General features: G+C 50.6%; 1 protein-coding gene across 1 annotated transcript in view; it reads left to right on the top strand.

The window, feature by feature from the left end:
- The first annotated feature begins 11,555 nt into the window (after positions 1-11,555).
- Positions 11,556-16,133, top strand: part of SBK1 (SH3 domain binding kinase 1) — a 53,246-nt gene continuing 48,668 nt past the window's right edge. The window contains exon 1 of the mRNA XM_040259105.1: positions 11,556-12,375. The gene's annotated coding sequence lies outside the window, so the exon portion shown is untranslated. The remainder of the gene's footprint in view (positions 12,376-16,133) is intronic.

Genomic DNA, 16,133 nt, shown 5'->3' on the forward strand with positions numbered 1-16,133 from the left:
GCAAAGGACGTTCAAAAATGTGCCACCCCATCAGCCAGGGCTGCTGCTACACACCCTCCAAGGCACAGGACAGCCCCACAACACGGAATCGTCCAGGCCACAAACATCCACAGTGCTGAGGCTGAGAATCCCAGCCCTGAGGTTGCCTCTGCCAGCGACATTAAATCCAGGGGAACTTTTCTCAGTCTTCATCACTCTTGGCCTCTCAGCAGCATTCACACTCAGCCTCCCTCCCTGCATCTTGAAAAGCTGACTTCTGTGACCAGGTTTCCCATTCTTCATTCCCGTTCCTGGCTCATCCCCCTCTATGTGGCAATTAAACATGGGCGTTCCCCGAGGTGGGGTCCTAACCCCTCTTTTCCTCTCACTCCACACTAACCCTCCTTGATGTCACTCACTCCCTGAGTTTAATCACCATCTGGCCAAACCCACCCTTGAGGTTTGGTTCTGCACATCTAACTTCCTGCTCGTCAGTTCCACCTGGATGTTTCCCACACCCGCAGGGCCCATGAGGCTAAGCTTGCCCACCTGATGCTGCTACCAATTCTCTTTCCACGTTCCCTGTTTCAGTGACTGGCGAAACTGCCAGTCTAGATACATGAGCCAGGAGCCCAGAAGTGCCCCTCGTCCTCCAACCTCACCATACCCCGAGATTTACCCTCAACATAGCTTTCACATTCATCCTCATCTCCCAGTCCACTCCAGGCCACTGTCACCTGGACCACCACAGCATCTCCCACGTGAGTCCCCCACCCCCATCCTGCCCCCAGTAGCCAGAGGGAATTTTTCAAGTCACAAATCTGTCCCTGTCACTAGCCTCTCTTTACTCTTAGGATCAAATCGAAACCCTTCACCAGCTCGCACAGCCTGGTCCCTGTTGGCCTTACGTCACAGAGATGATCTTCCAGGGGCCTCCCCAGCTTAACTACTGTGAAATTCAGGCTCTGGTCATTTACAGTCCTTAGACAATACAGTGACATGAGCAACACAAACTTGAGGGCCCCTGTGGCAAAGCGATGCTGCTACCTAGAGGAGTGTTCCAGGTAAATGAACAGGAAATGCAGAGCCCCTTCGGAGATGAGAGAAGTTGAATATCTTCCCCTGGGTACTTACTGGCTGTTTCTTTTTTCTTTGTTTTGAAACTGCCTGCCAGTTCACAGACTGTGCTCCTGCTCTTATTGGGTTCATGGTCCTTTGTTTCTGATTTGTAAGAGCGAAATTTTCTGTTAAGGACGCTAGCTTTTATTTGCCATTTGTACTATACTTTAAAAATAGTTGGCCATTTGTGTTTGTTCTGTGGCAGTTTTTGCTGTGTAGAAATTTTAATATTTTTTTTTGGTAGTCAAATTTATAATTTCTGAACTTGGTTTCTCACCCTGAAAACACTTTCCCATTGAGATTATTTTTTAAATTCATTCGTATTTTTTTCTAATTCGTTTATAGCTTTATTTTTAACGTTGAGATCTCTGATCCATCTGTTGTTTCCTATGCTTTAACGAGTGAGCTATACAATGAGTGAGGGCCCAGATTTCTATTTTTCAAAGACTATCAAAAAGCCCATCTTTTTTTTTTTTTTTTAATAAGCCATCTTTTTTTCACTAATTTGAAATGTCCCAGGGACCAGGCATTGAGCTCAGATCTACCCCTGCTATACTGGACTTTGCAATGCATAGGATGCGTATGTGCTAAGTCCCTTCAGTCAGACCCCACGGACTGCAGCCTGCCAGGCTCCTCTGTCCATGAAATCCTGGCAAGAATCCTGGAGTGGGTTGCCATGCACTCCACCAGGGGATCTTCCTGATCCAGGGATCGAATCTGTGTTTCTTACATCCCCTGCATTGGCTGCTGCTGCTGCTGCTAACTCGCTTCAGTCGTGTCCGACTCTGTGTAACCCCATAGACAGCAGCCCACCAGGCTCCCCCGTCCCTGGGATTCTCCAGACAAGAACACTGGAGTGGGTTGCCATTTCCTTCTCCAATGCATGAAAGTGAAAAGTGAAAGTGAAGTCACTCAGTCGTGTCCGACTCCTAGTGACCCCATGGACTGCAGCCTACAAGGCTCCTCTGTCCATGGGATTTTCCAGGCAAGGATACTGGAGTGGGGTGCCATCGCCTTCTCCGCCTGCATTGGCAGGCGGGTTCTTTACCACTGAGCCACCTGGGAAGTGATTTGCAGAGGCTGAGGCTCATTGGAAGGACTGATGCTGCAGCTGAAACTCCAATACTTTGGCCACCTGATGTGAAGAACTGACTCATTGGAAAAGACCCTGATGCTGGGAAAGATTGAAGGCAGGACGAGAAGGGGACGACAGAGGATGAGATGGTTGGATGGCATCACTGACTCAATGGACATGGGTTTGAGTAAACTCCGGGTGTTGGTGATGGACAGGGAAGCGTGGCGTGCTGCAGTCCATGCTGTCGCGAAGAGTCAGAAACGACTGAACTGAACTGAGGCTCACCCTGCAAGCCACCTTTCTGCCGGGGTGAGCGCGCTGTGGTAAACTCTGCCCATAGGGGGCGCCAGAGGCACACTTCGGGACTGGAGGACTGAGGACCCACATTGACCCTGGGGCAATGGTGATGATTATGGGTGACTGAGGGGCTTAACCTCTCCCACCACTTCATCAATCACCCCCTACAAAGTCATCGCAAATAAACATCAAATTCAGCGGCAGCCTGGTTCTCCATCGCTGCCTCTAAACAAGCTCCTCTTCCTCTTGTAATCAGCTTGCTTTCCCAAAGATGTCTATGGAGAAATGATGAAACTGACCTTACTTGGGTTCAGAAGGAGAGATCATCAAGATCTAAGGGGGCTGCTCTCCCAGGTCCAAGACCTACCTTGCTGAGTGCTCAGTCGCTCAGTGTGTTCGATTCTTTGCAACTGTAGCCGTCCAGGATCCTCTGTCCGTGGGATTGCCCAGGCAAGGCTACTGGAGCTGGTTACCTTTTCCTACTCCAGGGGATCTTTTCAACCCAGGAATTGAAACTACGTCTTTTGCATCAGCTGCATTGACAAGCGGATTCTTTACCACTAGTGCCACCTGGGAAGCCCCCACCTTGCTGAGACCTGCTGGCAGTTCACCCAGCCCAGGAAACTTCTCCGCAAAGCTGAGCCCACCCAGTATATTGACCCAAAGACAACATTCCCTGCCTCCCACTCTCTGGTTCCTCCTCCCCACCACATACCACTCCAGAAGGAGAACCCAGACCTGAAGGCAGAGTCCACTGGTGCCAAGGACTGACCATGCTGGGCTGGGAATCCGGTCACATCTCTAAGGCCACCAGGCTTCTTCAGCTATGGCTGATACCACGGTAGTTCTTTGGACAGCTCATGACAATACAGGAGCGTGAGGCAGCCGCTCTCTAGCTGGCATCTGCTGGAAGGGCTGCTATACGGAGGGGAAGGATTTTACTTCTTTAGCTTGAGTCCCCAGGGGTAGACACAGGGCTAGTGGGTAGAAGGCACAGGGGCCCTTCCCATTTCCAGAATCCATCTTGGGAGGCAGTGAGTTCCCCGTCAGTGACCCTTTCTCTGGAATGGTTTTCTCCCAAGTATTAACATAACTCACCACTCACTTCCTTCAGGTCTGTCACTCAAGTGTCACTTTAGCAGTGAGGCCATTCCTGACCACCTTATCTAAAATTGCAAACCTCCCTCTGCATCCTCTTCCTTGCTCCACTTCCCTAGAACATTTTATCATATATTTTATTAATCGATCTTGCTTATTATCTTTCTTGTATGCTTACTACCACTAGAATACAAGCCTGTTATTTCTTATATGCTTGTTTTATTATTTGCTGATTTGCTTTTTATTTTATTATTTGCTTATATGCTTATTTTATTAATTGATCTTGCTTTTTACTTTATCTTATATGTTTATCATTGATCATGACTGAGTCCTTTGTGTCTAGGATGGTGCCTGCCACAAAGTAAGTGCTCAAAAAATATCTGTTGACCAAATTCCTCCCAACCACTTTCAGAAGTATTATTTTTAAATTTTTAAAATATTTTTTATGTAGACCATTTAAAAAGTTTTTTATTAAATTTGTGACTGTATTGCTTCTGTTTTATGGTTGTTGTTTTTTTGGCCACGAGGCATGCAGGATCTTAGCTCCCAGACCAGCCATCAAACCCACACCCGCTGCACTGGAAGGTGAAGTTCTAACCACCGGACAGCCAGGGAAATCCCAGTATTATTTTTATCTCCATTTCACAGCTACAGAAATTAAAGGTTAAATAACTGGCTTTAGCAGCAGCCTGTCTCCAGTCCCAGGCATTCTACATCCAGGGCCTGTGCCCTTATTGCAGTTACAAAATTCTTATATTGCAACATTGTCTGTAACAGAAGAAGGCTGGAAACAACCTAATTTCCCATCAGTAGGGGAGCGGTTAAATAAATTACAGTATTAGGCATCCTGTAATAGTCTATAAAAGCAACCTATAAACGAATTAAGCAGATCTATATGTGCTTATTTGAAATGACCTCCAAGGTATTGTTGAATAAAAATAGCAAGACTCAGAACAGTGCATTGCATGGGCTCTTATCTGTACGAAATAAGCAGGATGACCAGATGCACGCAGGCTGGATGTGCAGAGAAATGTCCTGAATGAATATTCTAGAAATTGTTGACAAGGCAAAAGGGAGCCTGGGGTCTCAAGTGGGAGAAAACTTTTGCATACCATTTGATATTTAGGGGATTTTAAATCACACATGTGATTTACCTTTTTCAGCAATGTAAGTCTTCCACACAGTTTGAGCTACAGGGCTTATATAAAAAATTAGCAGTCACCTACCCTCCCCCTTCTTGTATTCCATGTCTTTTCAAATCTTTCAGCTGTCCCTTCTGATTGCTGCTCTTTCTTTTTTTAATTTTTTTTTTAATCTTTTCCATTCTCTAAGTCAGGGTTTCTCACTTCAAGGAGCACATAAATCACCTGGGATCTTGTTAAAATACAGGTTCTTATTCAGCAGGTCTGAGGCGAGCTCCAAGATTCTGCATTTCTAACAAGCTCTCCCAGATGATGTTGATGCTACCTGTCCATCATTCTTTGGGCATTTTTCTAACTAACATGCTAATATAGCTATTTCTTGATATTTTGGTTTTGATCTTACTTCCTAATATAGAAAGTGAAAATTTTGTTCTTTTCTCCCCCTGTCCCCACACATGTGCATCCTATCCCCATCCTCCCAATATAGTCAGGAACCTTTTTGTTTAAAACAGTTTTGTTATTGACATTGCTATTTATTTATAGATGGGCTTCCCTGCTGGCGCAGATGGTAAAGAGTCTGCAACTCGGGAGACCCAGGTTCAATCGCTGGATCAGGGAGATTCCCTGGAGAAGGGCATGGCGACCACCCTAGTATTCTTGCCTGGAGGATTCCATGGACAGAGGAGCCTGGCAGGCTAAAGTCCACGGGGTCGCAAAGTCAGACAAGACTAAGTGACTAACACTTTCACTTTCATAGATAATATTCACAGCTCAGTCACATAATATACCTTGATTACATTTCCTTTCTTGTGCAACTTTTTGTTTTCCCTGGAGTTAATAATTTCTTCATTTTTTTTTTACATTTCACCTTCCTTAATGCATACTCAAACCCTTTGACAAAACTAAAAGTCTCTTCTTAATAGATCCAAACATACATCATATAATCTACATCTTGGCACCTTTGTCCTCTTGGACCAATATAGACTGATTACCCCTTCTATTTTTTCATTTGAAAAGATCAAAAGGTGGACTGGTAAACAGAGTTTATGGCAGAAAGCAGAAAGGAGAGTTCAGAGCCTCAGCTATGAATTAGTCCTTCTTGGCTTCAAACTGGATTCCCCTCTCCCTTTTCGTAATACCCAACCCCTGCCCTGGTTTTTAAAAATGCGTAATGACTGTGCAGTTCGGGGCTAAATTTCCCAGTCATTCTTGCAGCTAAAGGACCTATTGCTTGCTGACAGAATACAAGTGAAGGTGAGGAAAGCCCCTTTACATCACTCCATCTTTCCTCTTTCTTGAGGACTAAAAACTCAGCCTGATGCCCATGAGCCAGCTTCAACCTAGAGGACCACCTATCTCTAGATTATTACCTAAAAAGAAACAAAATTCACTTGTAATAAAGAAAACCTGGAACAAACCTGGGTTTGAGATATAACTTTCTCCATGTAATATAATTCTCAAGATCCTTCTGAGAAAACATTGGCATTTGTGGCAAAATGCTTAAGCAATATTCTGATAAACCTTAATTCGAGTAAGACCTCTTCTAGGAAGCGAGCTTCCTATCTATGCAGGTGTCAGTCACTCAGGGAGCTAATGTTCTAATATCAGACACACACTCTTCTTCCTTGTTTCTAATCAAACAACAAATATCTCAGCAGTCTCTTTCCTCTGAAAGGGAAAGGTCTCCTTGAATCAACTTGGCCATAACTCTCTTTCTCCATGGCAAACCTGAAGTAAAACTCTGGCATGTGCACTTAATTAATTTGTCAGAAGATTTTTTGAGCCACTGTAATTGGAGGCCTCTTTTTGACTGGCTCATACAATTCTCCCCACAATCCCCCAACGTGGGTGTTTGGAATAAACCCCAGCAGCTTTTGCCTGCTCACCATCCTTGGGGGTGAAAAACAATGAGAATTGAGTCAAAACAAGGGAGAAGGGGGTCTGCAAAGACTGAGAATAACAATGTGCATGAACTGAAAAGGGAAAGGGAAAATTAAAGTGATAGTCTCTCAATCGTGTCCGACTCTTTGCAACCCCATGGACTGTAGCCCACCAGGATCCTCTGTCCATGGAATTCTGCAGGCAAGAATACTGCAGTGGGTTGATATTCTCTTCTCCAGGCGATCTTCCCCACCCAGGGATCAGACACAGGTCTCCTGAAGCGCAGGCAGACTTTACCATCTGAGCCTCCAAGGAAGTCCCCGCCATGAACTGAAGGGAAGAATGAGCTCTGCCTTCTGAATCCCTGAGTCCAAATGGAAAATAAGGGGCACGGGGCCTGGGTGGGCAGGACAGGTTGTAGGCCTGGCAGTCACTGTTCACACTGGTTCCTGGTTTCCGAAGGCCAGGGTACTAGGCTGGGAACCCAGCAAATGGTCTGAGTGATTCCAGACAGCAAGACGTGGGTCCAGAGTCCATCAGAAAAGGCCCAGGTTCTCAGAGAAGAAGGCAGGGCCTCTCCAAGGTGAACACATCGCAAGCCTCTTTCCTTTCACTTCTTCTTTTTCTAAATGTTTATTTATTTGGCTGTGTCGGGTCTTAGTTGCAGCGCATGGGATCTTTCATTGCACCATACAGACTCCAGTTGAGGAGCACTGACTTCAGTAGTTGTGGCTTACGGGCTTAGTTGCCCCGAAGCTCGTGAGATCTTCCCCGACCAGAGGCTGAGCTGTGTCCCCTGAATCGGCAGGCAGATTCTTAACCACTGGAGCACGAGGGAAGTTCCAGGACTCCTTCTTTTTGGGAGGCTCACTGTGTCCTGGAAACATTCACAAATGCCAAATACAGCATAATGAAGACCGCGGTGTATTGTAAATGTTTATGTGTGTGCGTATTCACTCAATCATGTCCGACTCTTTGCCGCCTGGCTCCTCTGTCCATGGGATTTTGCAGGCATGAATACTGGAGTGGGTTGCCCTTTCCTCCTCCAGGGGATCTTCCTGACCCAGGGATCCGACTGTCATCTCTTATGAATCCTGCATTAGCAGGCAGATTCTTTACCACTAGCGCCGTCTGAGAAACCCATCAGAAATGTTTACACTTGCCTAATTAACACACGTGCAAATAGAGTGCAAGACAGATATTCCACTCCAAGACAATGACAGGATTCATAAAGGACACTGACTCAGGGATAAGCCATGAGGTCAGGGGAGAATGTAATCTGAGATGGGACAAGCTCTTAATGTTCCATAAATGTTCTTGGTTATCAACCCCATCAGAAAATTGTCATGCCTGAATATATAACTGCATCTAGAAACCATAGCAGAAGCTTACATTTAAGTCTCTTCAGAAGCCTGGGCCAGACTCCTCTGATGCCTGAGACAATTCTGTGAGTGGAGCCTGAGCCCAGGAGGATGGCTGCGGTGACCCTAAGTGCCAAGGGTTGCAGGCCTGACTCCAGTCCCCCAGAGCTGGTGGGACTGCCCCTGCTGATGCATTTTTGGCCCGTAAGTCTGGTGCCGGGGCAGTCCCTCTTGGAGGGGGTGAAATGGCTGAGATGTAGTGCTCAGACTCTTCCCAGGATGCCCAGGGCAGTTTGGAGATGCCTGATGACTAATCTTCTCTCTCCAGGCTGAAGTCAGAGGGGGTGGGACCCAGAGTCTCAGGCTCCTGAGAACTGGGTCTGAGCCTCCACCCCCCCACCCTCAGCCAAAGAGCCAGACCCAGCCACCCAAACAGGAGACAGACAGAGCTTCACAGCCACTGAGAATTAAAACCTATTGATTTTCCCCATTAGCTAGAGAAGGCCATCAGAGTGCATTAAAACCAGGCAGCGCACCAGCATCATGAATAATTAACATCCACAAATGACAACCCCAGGGGGCCCAGGGGAGGGAGAAGGGGTGCCCAGAGGCCTGGGGCACCTGACCCCTTATGACTCCCACCCCCCGGGGAGTCCTGGCCTGGCCTGACCTCCCCTCCTCTCCTCCTCCATGAATCTCTACTAGTCCTCCTGTCCCCTCTCATTTCCTGTCTCAAAGAAACAAGTCTCCAAGGTGAGCGACCTAGGAAGACAGGAGTGCCGAGAGGAGAGTCAGGTCTGCCCAGCTCTGCTGTGTGTCACTGTGTGACCTCGGGGGAGTCTGCCCCTTTCTGGGCTCATTCCTCTGGCTAAGTCTATAGATCTGTGGTTCCATAGCGAGGGACAGTGATTGGCCCAAAGCACACAGCAGGTCTGCAAACAGAGCCCACACTAGGACTTGGGGCCTCCAGTCATCCTTGCTCCCAGTCCAGCCTATAGGGTACCTTTATGCAAACCCCCAAAAAAAGGTCACTCCCCTTGGATTGACCAGTTGGAAAATGGCACCTGTCTGGGGGAACCAATTAGATGAAAGTGTGCCCTCTGAACAGGCTAGTTCAAAAGAGATCCCTCTAAGTGGATTGATTTTTTAATCTTTTTTTTTTTAATATTTATTTATTTGGCTCCACTGGTGTCTTAGTTGCAGAACGTGGGAATCTTCGTTCTTCTTTGCGGAATGCAGTATCTTTAGTTGTGGCCTGCGAACTCTTAGTTGCAGCACGTGGGATCTAGTTTCCTGACTAGAGATCGAACCTTGGCCCCCTGCATTGGGAGCTCAGAGTCCTAGCCATTGAACTACCAGGGAGATCCTTGGACTAACTTTTAAAAAGACCCTCTTCAGGCTGACCAATAAGAAACAGGAACTCTTTTGAGTGGCCCAATGAGAAAAAGGTGCCCTCCCCCAATGAGGTCACAGTTTTAAAGGTGGAAGGCTTGGCAGAGCAAGAGGTAGGGCTGGATGTCAGCCCCCACTCACCATTTGCCGGTGTGCCCTGTGCAGAGTGTGCAGCCTAAACAACTGTATGTGGGGGTTCCACCTTTTCTGGGCCAGGGAGACCCAGATCTGTCCTCCCAGCCAGCAGAATTCAGTTCACTGAACTGATGTTTCCTTCTAAGCTGCTCCATCTCCCACGCACCTCCTCAGCCCCTCGGCTGGCCCAGGTCCCTGCTTCCATCCTCCTCCCACCCAGCCTTCCTCCTCAGAGCCCCAGGAGAAGCAATTCGGGAATGAATCCTACATCTCTGACCGTGCCTGCAGATTCTTCCTGCCTTGCAAGGCACCATGCATCCTCCCTTCTTTTTTTTTTTCCTTAAAAATTTATTTATTTATTTTTGGCTAGGCCGGGTCTTTGTTGCTGCACATGGACTTTCTCTAGTTGCAGCGAGCAGACTTCTCATTGTGGTGGCTTCTCTTGTTGTGGAGCGCAGGTTCCAGCACTTACGGCACACAGGCTCAGGAGTCGTGGCGCATGAGCTTAGTCGTTCCATCGTAGGCAGGATCGTCCCAGACCAGGGATCGAATCCATGTCCCTGGCACTGGCAGGTGGATTCTCAACCACTGGACCACCAGGAAAGCCCTATGCATCCTTTCATGAGTCTTTGCAGGAACTCTGCCCTCTCTGCTGGTGATACCCCACCTCTTGAGCCCCTGGGGAAACTCTATTCACGCTCAAACTCAGCTTAAAGACCTTCACTGCTCCTCACTCTCTTCCTTAAACATACCAGCTAGTTCTTGCCTCTGAGCCTTTGCAGCTGCTGACCCTTCTTCCATCCAGATATTCCACTAGCTCCTCTTCCTGCCGGCCACAGCTCCAGCCAGTGTCACCCCCGTGGGAGGTCTGCCCTCAACACCCTATCCAACCACCTCCCGGCTAGTCTCCCTCACCTCTCCCTGATTTCTTTTTTCATAAGCCTTTTCACAAGCTGAATTCTTCCTTTGTTTATTGGTGATTCCAGGGCCACAATGAATGGCTATGCATGTTGAAAGCTGCAGAGGAGGTGAGTGAGGCTAAAGGCCACCTTGTGACCCACATTACAAGCTGGGTGCTGGGGACAGGGGTTGGGGGTGTGGAAGAGGCTGCACCTGCCCAGCGGGAGCACCTTCCCTAATTCACACACTGCCAGGCCACCAGGTATACAAATTTCAGCCCCAGTGGCTTCCAGCTGTGACAGGCAAGCCCACCAGGACAGGAGGTGTCTGCTATCTCCGTTGCTGTATGTCCAGTGCTCAGCACAGTGCCTGGCACATAGCCGGTGCTCAAGCATTTTCTTTCATTTTTAAAAAATATTTATTTATTTGGCTGCAACGGGTTGCAGCCTGTGAACTCCTAGTTGTGACATGTGGTTTCAGTTCCCTGACCTGGAACTGAACCTGGGCCTCAGCATTGGGAACGTGGAGTCTTAGCCACTGGACCCCAGGAAGGTCCTGCAGTAAACATTTTTCAAGCAAACAAACCTTACTCAGATTCCTCCACTCCCATCCACTCCTTACACTCTTCAGTAGGATGCACCACGCATGTGGTCCATCTCTGGGGCTGCGTATGGTTCATCTAGTGGGGGATCCCACAGGAAGCCAGTAACAAAACTGGCCCCAGACTTGGTGAGGGTAATTGTTTGTTAAGAGAATGCCAAGGGGCCCCAGGAGTGGGATGTGTAAATGAAGGAGTCCTGGGGATGCTCCCTAGAACTCAGTGCCCTGACCTTGCCAGGGACCCTGCCTTGAGCCCCCAGTCTAATCCAGCTTCCTGGAGGCGCACGTGGTGGGGTCAGGTGGCCGGGGCATTCTGTTGGAAATCCAGATGCCGAGCACTGCATAGTCACTCACGGGCAGGAGGTGGCATCAGAGGGTCCCGCAGGGGGGATGAGGGGGCCAGGCTAGGCTTTTGCACAGGCAGATCTCAGGCGCCGCCTTCCCTCTGCTCCCTGTGGCCATCCGCCCACTGGCCTCCCAGCTCCGGCAGAGAAGGAGTTAACCTCCCGGCTTCTCAGTGTGAATGTGGAGCTATTAATACCCACAGCCAAGCCGGTGTGCCAGAGCAGCCGCCGCTGGAGGAGGCGGAGGAGCCCTGAGCCCAGGGAGCTCCAGTCCGAGCTGGCACTGGAGCCAGGAGTCCAGGGACCAGAACTTTTCTCGTGGACAGCGTGGGCACCGTGCCAGCCTCTTCTGGTCCTCGCCCACCTTTCAGCTTCAGGTCCCGACCCTCCCTCTTGGAGGCCACCCATGCCACCCACCCCCCCTGGGGAGAACAAACTTTCTTGGAGAAACCACGTCTATCGCCTGTGCTGGCCGGCCGGGAAGGAGCAGACAGCCGGACAGCCAGATGAACAGATGGACAGGGCATCTGTGAGCCTGTCCTCCGGCCCGCGCCTCTGACCAGCTGCAGTGGAGCGGGCAGCCGAGGAGCCTCAGGCACCACCAGGGGTGGCGAGGGGCCCTGCCTGGACCTTTGTCCACCGGCCAGCTGCCTCTGAGTCCAGGCGACTGGGAGCTGCTTCCGAGGGCCCAGCCGTGGGGCTGGAAGGTCCGTGGGTCAGGACAGCCGATCCCATCAGACAGAGCCACGGGCTCTCCCGCTCACCGAGGCGACGGGTAACCTGAGCGAAAAGGCACAGGTGGCAGGTGGGCAAGCGCAGGCACAGGGTCCTGAGGCCAACAGGCTACTGACCCTGGAGCACGCTGGCTCGGGGAGCCCTGCCCAGGCGAGGGACGATGCTGTCGAGGCCGCCACCGGCCACCCCTGCCCCGTCCTGGAGCTGCCTCCGGCCTGGCCCCTACGCTGTGGGAAGGAGGATGTTCCAGCCTTCTGCTTCATCTGTTTCCACAGGGAGGAGGAGGAGGAGCTGCTGGAAGAGGTCCCACTGCAGAGGTCAGTGCCCGAGGTGGGCAGTGGGTGGGCAAGGTGAGGGCACAGGGCTTGGGCAGGGGCCCCTTGGGGGCCGGGGGTCCTGCTTCTGAGTTCCTCTGTCCACTGCTTACCAGCCCCCAGCCCCTCCCTGTGTCAGACTCCCAGATCTCTCACCAGGGTACCCCACAGCCTCCTCCCCATCTCTCCCATCCTGCCCCCACAGTGACCCCTCTGTCTTTTCCCTCTATGGTCATGCCCCTTCTGCTCAGAGTCTTCCATGACTCCCGGCTCCCATACAATGAAGTCAATATTCAGCTGGACATTCAAGGCCTGTGAGATCAGATCAGCCCCACCCACCTCATCTTCACTCTACTCTCCTGTATTCACCCTCCATGAAACCCTGCCCAGACTTGCCTTCCCTTAGCTCCCCTCCTTCCAAGCCCAGCTGCCATACCTCCTCCTCCAAGAAGCCCTCCAGGAAGCCCCTGCCCCATCCCAAGCTGAGAGTCACCTTTCCTCCCTACACTGCACTGACACTTTTTTAGTGTTAGGTTTTTGTTGAATTAACAAGTGGAAATGTCTTCATGTGCGTACGCACGCATGTGTGTGTGTGTCTGTATAAAAGAAACGGGGGGAGGGGATAGAAGGCTTGTGTGTCTAGGTGATTGGGTATTTGGGGGTGAGTGTGTGTGTGTGTGTGTGTGTACATGTTTGTGGCACTAGGTGTGAGTTCTATGTACTCATGGTAGGGGGCAGGGTGTGCACTGGGCCTGGAGGGGTGAGGGATTCTTGCCCTACAGATCAGTGTCTCTTTGGCCACCTCTTCCCACCCCCACCTTCAGGGAAACCCAGGCTCCAGCCAAGTGCATTTCCCAAGCTGTGACACAGGCTCCAGGAATAGATGGAACATCTGTAGGGGAGACAGGGGTCACCTCTGCTCCAGCCCAGCCCGCCCACACCTCCATCACCACCAGAGTCAGCACTGCCCTGGGTGGGGAGAAAGGCAGGCTCAGTGCCAGCCCAGGTGTGCCCTCCTGGCCCCTAGCAGGAGGGCGGGGGCTCCTGCAGCCTGGGACAGGCTCCTCCCTTAAATCTCACTGGTGGACCTGGGTGGGTCATTTGTCTTCCATGGGCCTCTGTCTTCTCATTTGTGGAACAGTGGGCTACTCTGTGCATGGTGCATGGTGGTCAGTTCATCCTTCAGCAGTGACTCAGAGCACCAGGACCCCCAGCACTCTTGGGGTCCAGCCTGCTAGGAGAGACCTCGATCACCCGGATCAGTTTGGCGGTGATGGGCACTGGTTGGGCATGAGTGCGCTGTGCTCAGGGAGGGAGGGGGAGAGACTGACCACCCCTGACCACGGGAACCCTGGGAGCCCCTGCAGGTCTGTCTTAAAGGACAGGTCCTCTTCCAGGTACAGAGTAAAGTTTTTTTAAAAACGTTTTATTTTGTATTGGAGTATAGCCAGTTAACAAAATTGTAACAGTTTCTGATGGACAGCAAAGGGACTCAAACATATATACACATGCATGCATTCTCCCCCAACACCCTTCCCATCCAGGCTGCCACCTAATACTGAGCAGAGTTCCCTGTGCTACCCAGTAGGTCCTTGTTGGTTATCCCTTTTAAATATAGCAGTGTGTACCTGACCTCCCCGAACTCCCTAACTATCCCTTCCCCCCATCCTTTCCCCAACCCCGGCAACCATAAGATGGTTTTCCACGTCTGTGAGTCTAGGAGTGAAGTTAAGGAAAGGCCATTCCAGACAGCAGAGATGGAGAGAGAGCAAAGACCCAGTGACGTGAGAAAGAAACTGTGTGGGCGTGGCGGGCATGGGGCTGGCAGGGTCTGCAGGGGTCAGGTCACCAGGGGTCTTGACTGCTGTGCCCAGGACTTGATCTATAGGTGATAGAGCGAGCTGTGGGGAGGGTGTTGAAGCAAAATGGAACAAGTTAGGTGATTCAGTGAGACCACAGGTGTGGAAATGTTTCCCGAACAAAACAATGGACTCCTGAGAGCATCACTGTTTTCGTAATAGGAACTCAAAATTCTCGTTGAATGATTGAATGAATGGATGGATGGATGAGATGTGGGGAGATGGAACATCAGAATCACTGAGCAGATTGTTAAAAAAAATACACACTCCCGGGCCCTGCCCTGGAGACTTCGTGGCCTCACGTCTCAGAGGGGATGAATATATATTTCTAATCAGCCCCCCACCAGATGGGGCTTCCCTGGTGGCTCAGTGGTAAAGAATCCACCTGATTGAGACCCAGTTTTGATCCCTGGGTCAGAAAGATCCCCTGGAGAAAGAAAAGGCAACCCACTCCAATTTTCTTGTCTGGGAAATCCCTTGGACAAGGAGCCTGGTGGGGCTACAGTCCATGGGGGCACAGAGAGTCAGACAGGATGGACTGACTAAACAATAACCAACCACCACCAGGTGGGCAGCTTGGATAAACCAGCATTTGGGAAACCCCAGAATGAGACAGGGATGGTCTCTAGAGTCAGGCAGTCATGAGATCCTGCCCTCTTCCCTCATCCCCCCATCTTCCTCCTCCAACTCTGGGGACTCCTTCTGTAGGGCATGCCCCTCAGCCTCTTGTCCTGGCAGTATGGTGACCTGCATTGGCAGAATCTGGTCTCCTTTCCAGCTGGTGGGTACTGGCCCTTTAAGATCTGGAGAGGGGACACCACCAGGCTGGGCAAAGACAGTGACCACAGGTGCCAGGTGGTGAAGCTAAAAATACTGAGTGATGTGGACGCCCAGGCTGCAGGAGCCAGGCAGTGCTAGTGGGTAGTGTTGGCGGGGGGAAGTTCTGCAGTGTTTTTTTCCCTAGTGGAGGAGGGGCAGTGAGCCGTGAGGTTTGGTGGGGTCACCTTGGGGGTTTAGAGGAGCCTGCTCCCCACCCCCACCACTCTCAGCCTTTCTCCAGCCCCTGGAAGGCGCCAGGTTTCACTCCCAATTTGCTGCCGCGTTTAGCTGCCCCAAGGCGTGCTAATTCTGCATCATCCTGCTTCTCTGGGATGCCAGGGAAGTCCTTTCTTCTCTTTGAGCCTCTGTAAAATTAAAGAGCTGCTGGGGCGCTTTTAGGGACAGAGATGCAAGAAGGACTGTAGGGAGACCAGTTCCCTCATTTGTGGATTCAACAAAGATTCCCCAAGGCTTCCCAGGACTAGAGGCTGAGGCCAAAGAGATGAACACGAATCAGGCATTTCCCTGGAAGAGCCAGAGAACACGCGCTGAAACAACGGCTTGCAGTGCAACGTGCTGCCATTGAGGTGTGAACTCCGTTTCTGTTCGGGGCTGAAGCGAGAAACCGCCCCCACCAAGAACTCATCTGCATTTAATGAGAACTTGTCAACAAAAGCATCACCCACCAGCCATCTCTATTTGATGTCTGATGCGTGATTAGGTGAGGCTCCACTGACGAGCCTGGAACCACATGTGCTTCAAAGGGCAGACCCTCCCTGGCTGCTCATGCAAGGTCCAGAGAGGGCTGGGCGGGGCCGGGGGAGACTGCTCCACTCAGTCTTTTGGGGACCCAGGCTCCGTCCACCGGTGATGCCGTCATCACCCAGGGCTTTAGAACCCACTGGATTCTCTGCTTTCACGGGCAGTCAAAGAAGGGTGGAGATCACACGGAACGGTTTTCCAAACCAAAGCTGCAAGTGGCCTACTTCACTCCTGCCCACGCTGTGTGGCCAGGGCAGCTAATTGCAAGAGAAACCTCGGGAACATAGTCCTGTTGTGAAGATGATATGTTTGGTATACATG

The sequence above is a fragment of the Oryx dammah genome, unplaced genomic scaffold (assembly GCF_014754425.2).
Source record: "Oryx dammah isolate SB20612 unplaced genomic scaffold, SCBI_Odam_1.1 HiC_scaffold_2, whole genome shotgun sequence".
Taxonomy (NCBI): domain Eukaryota; kingdom Metazoa; phylum Chordata; class Mammalia; order Artiodactyla; family Bovidae; genus Oryx; species Oryx dammah.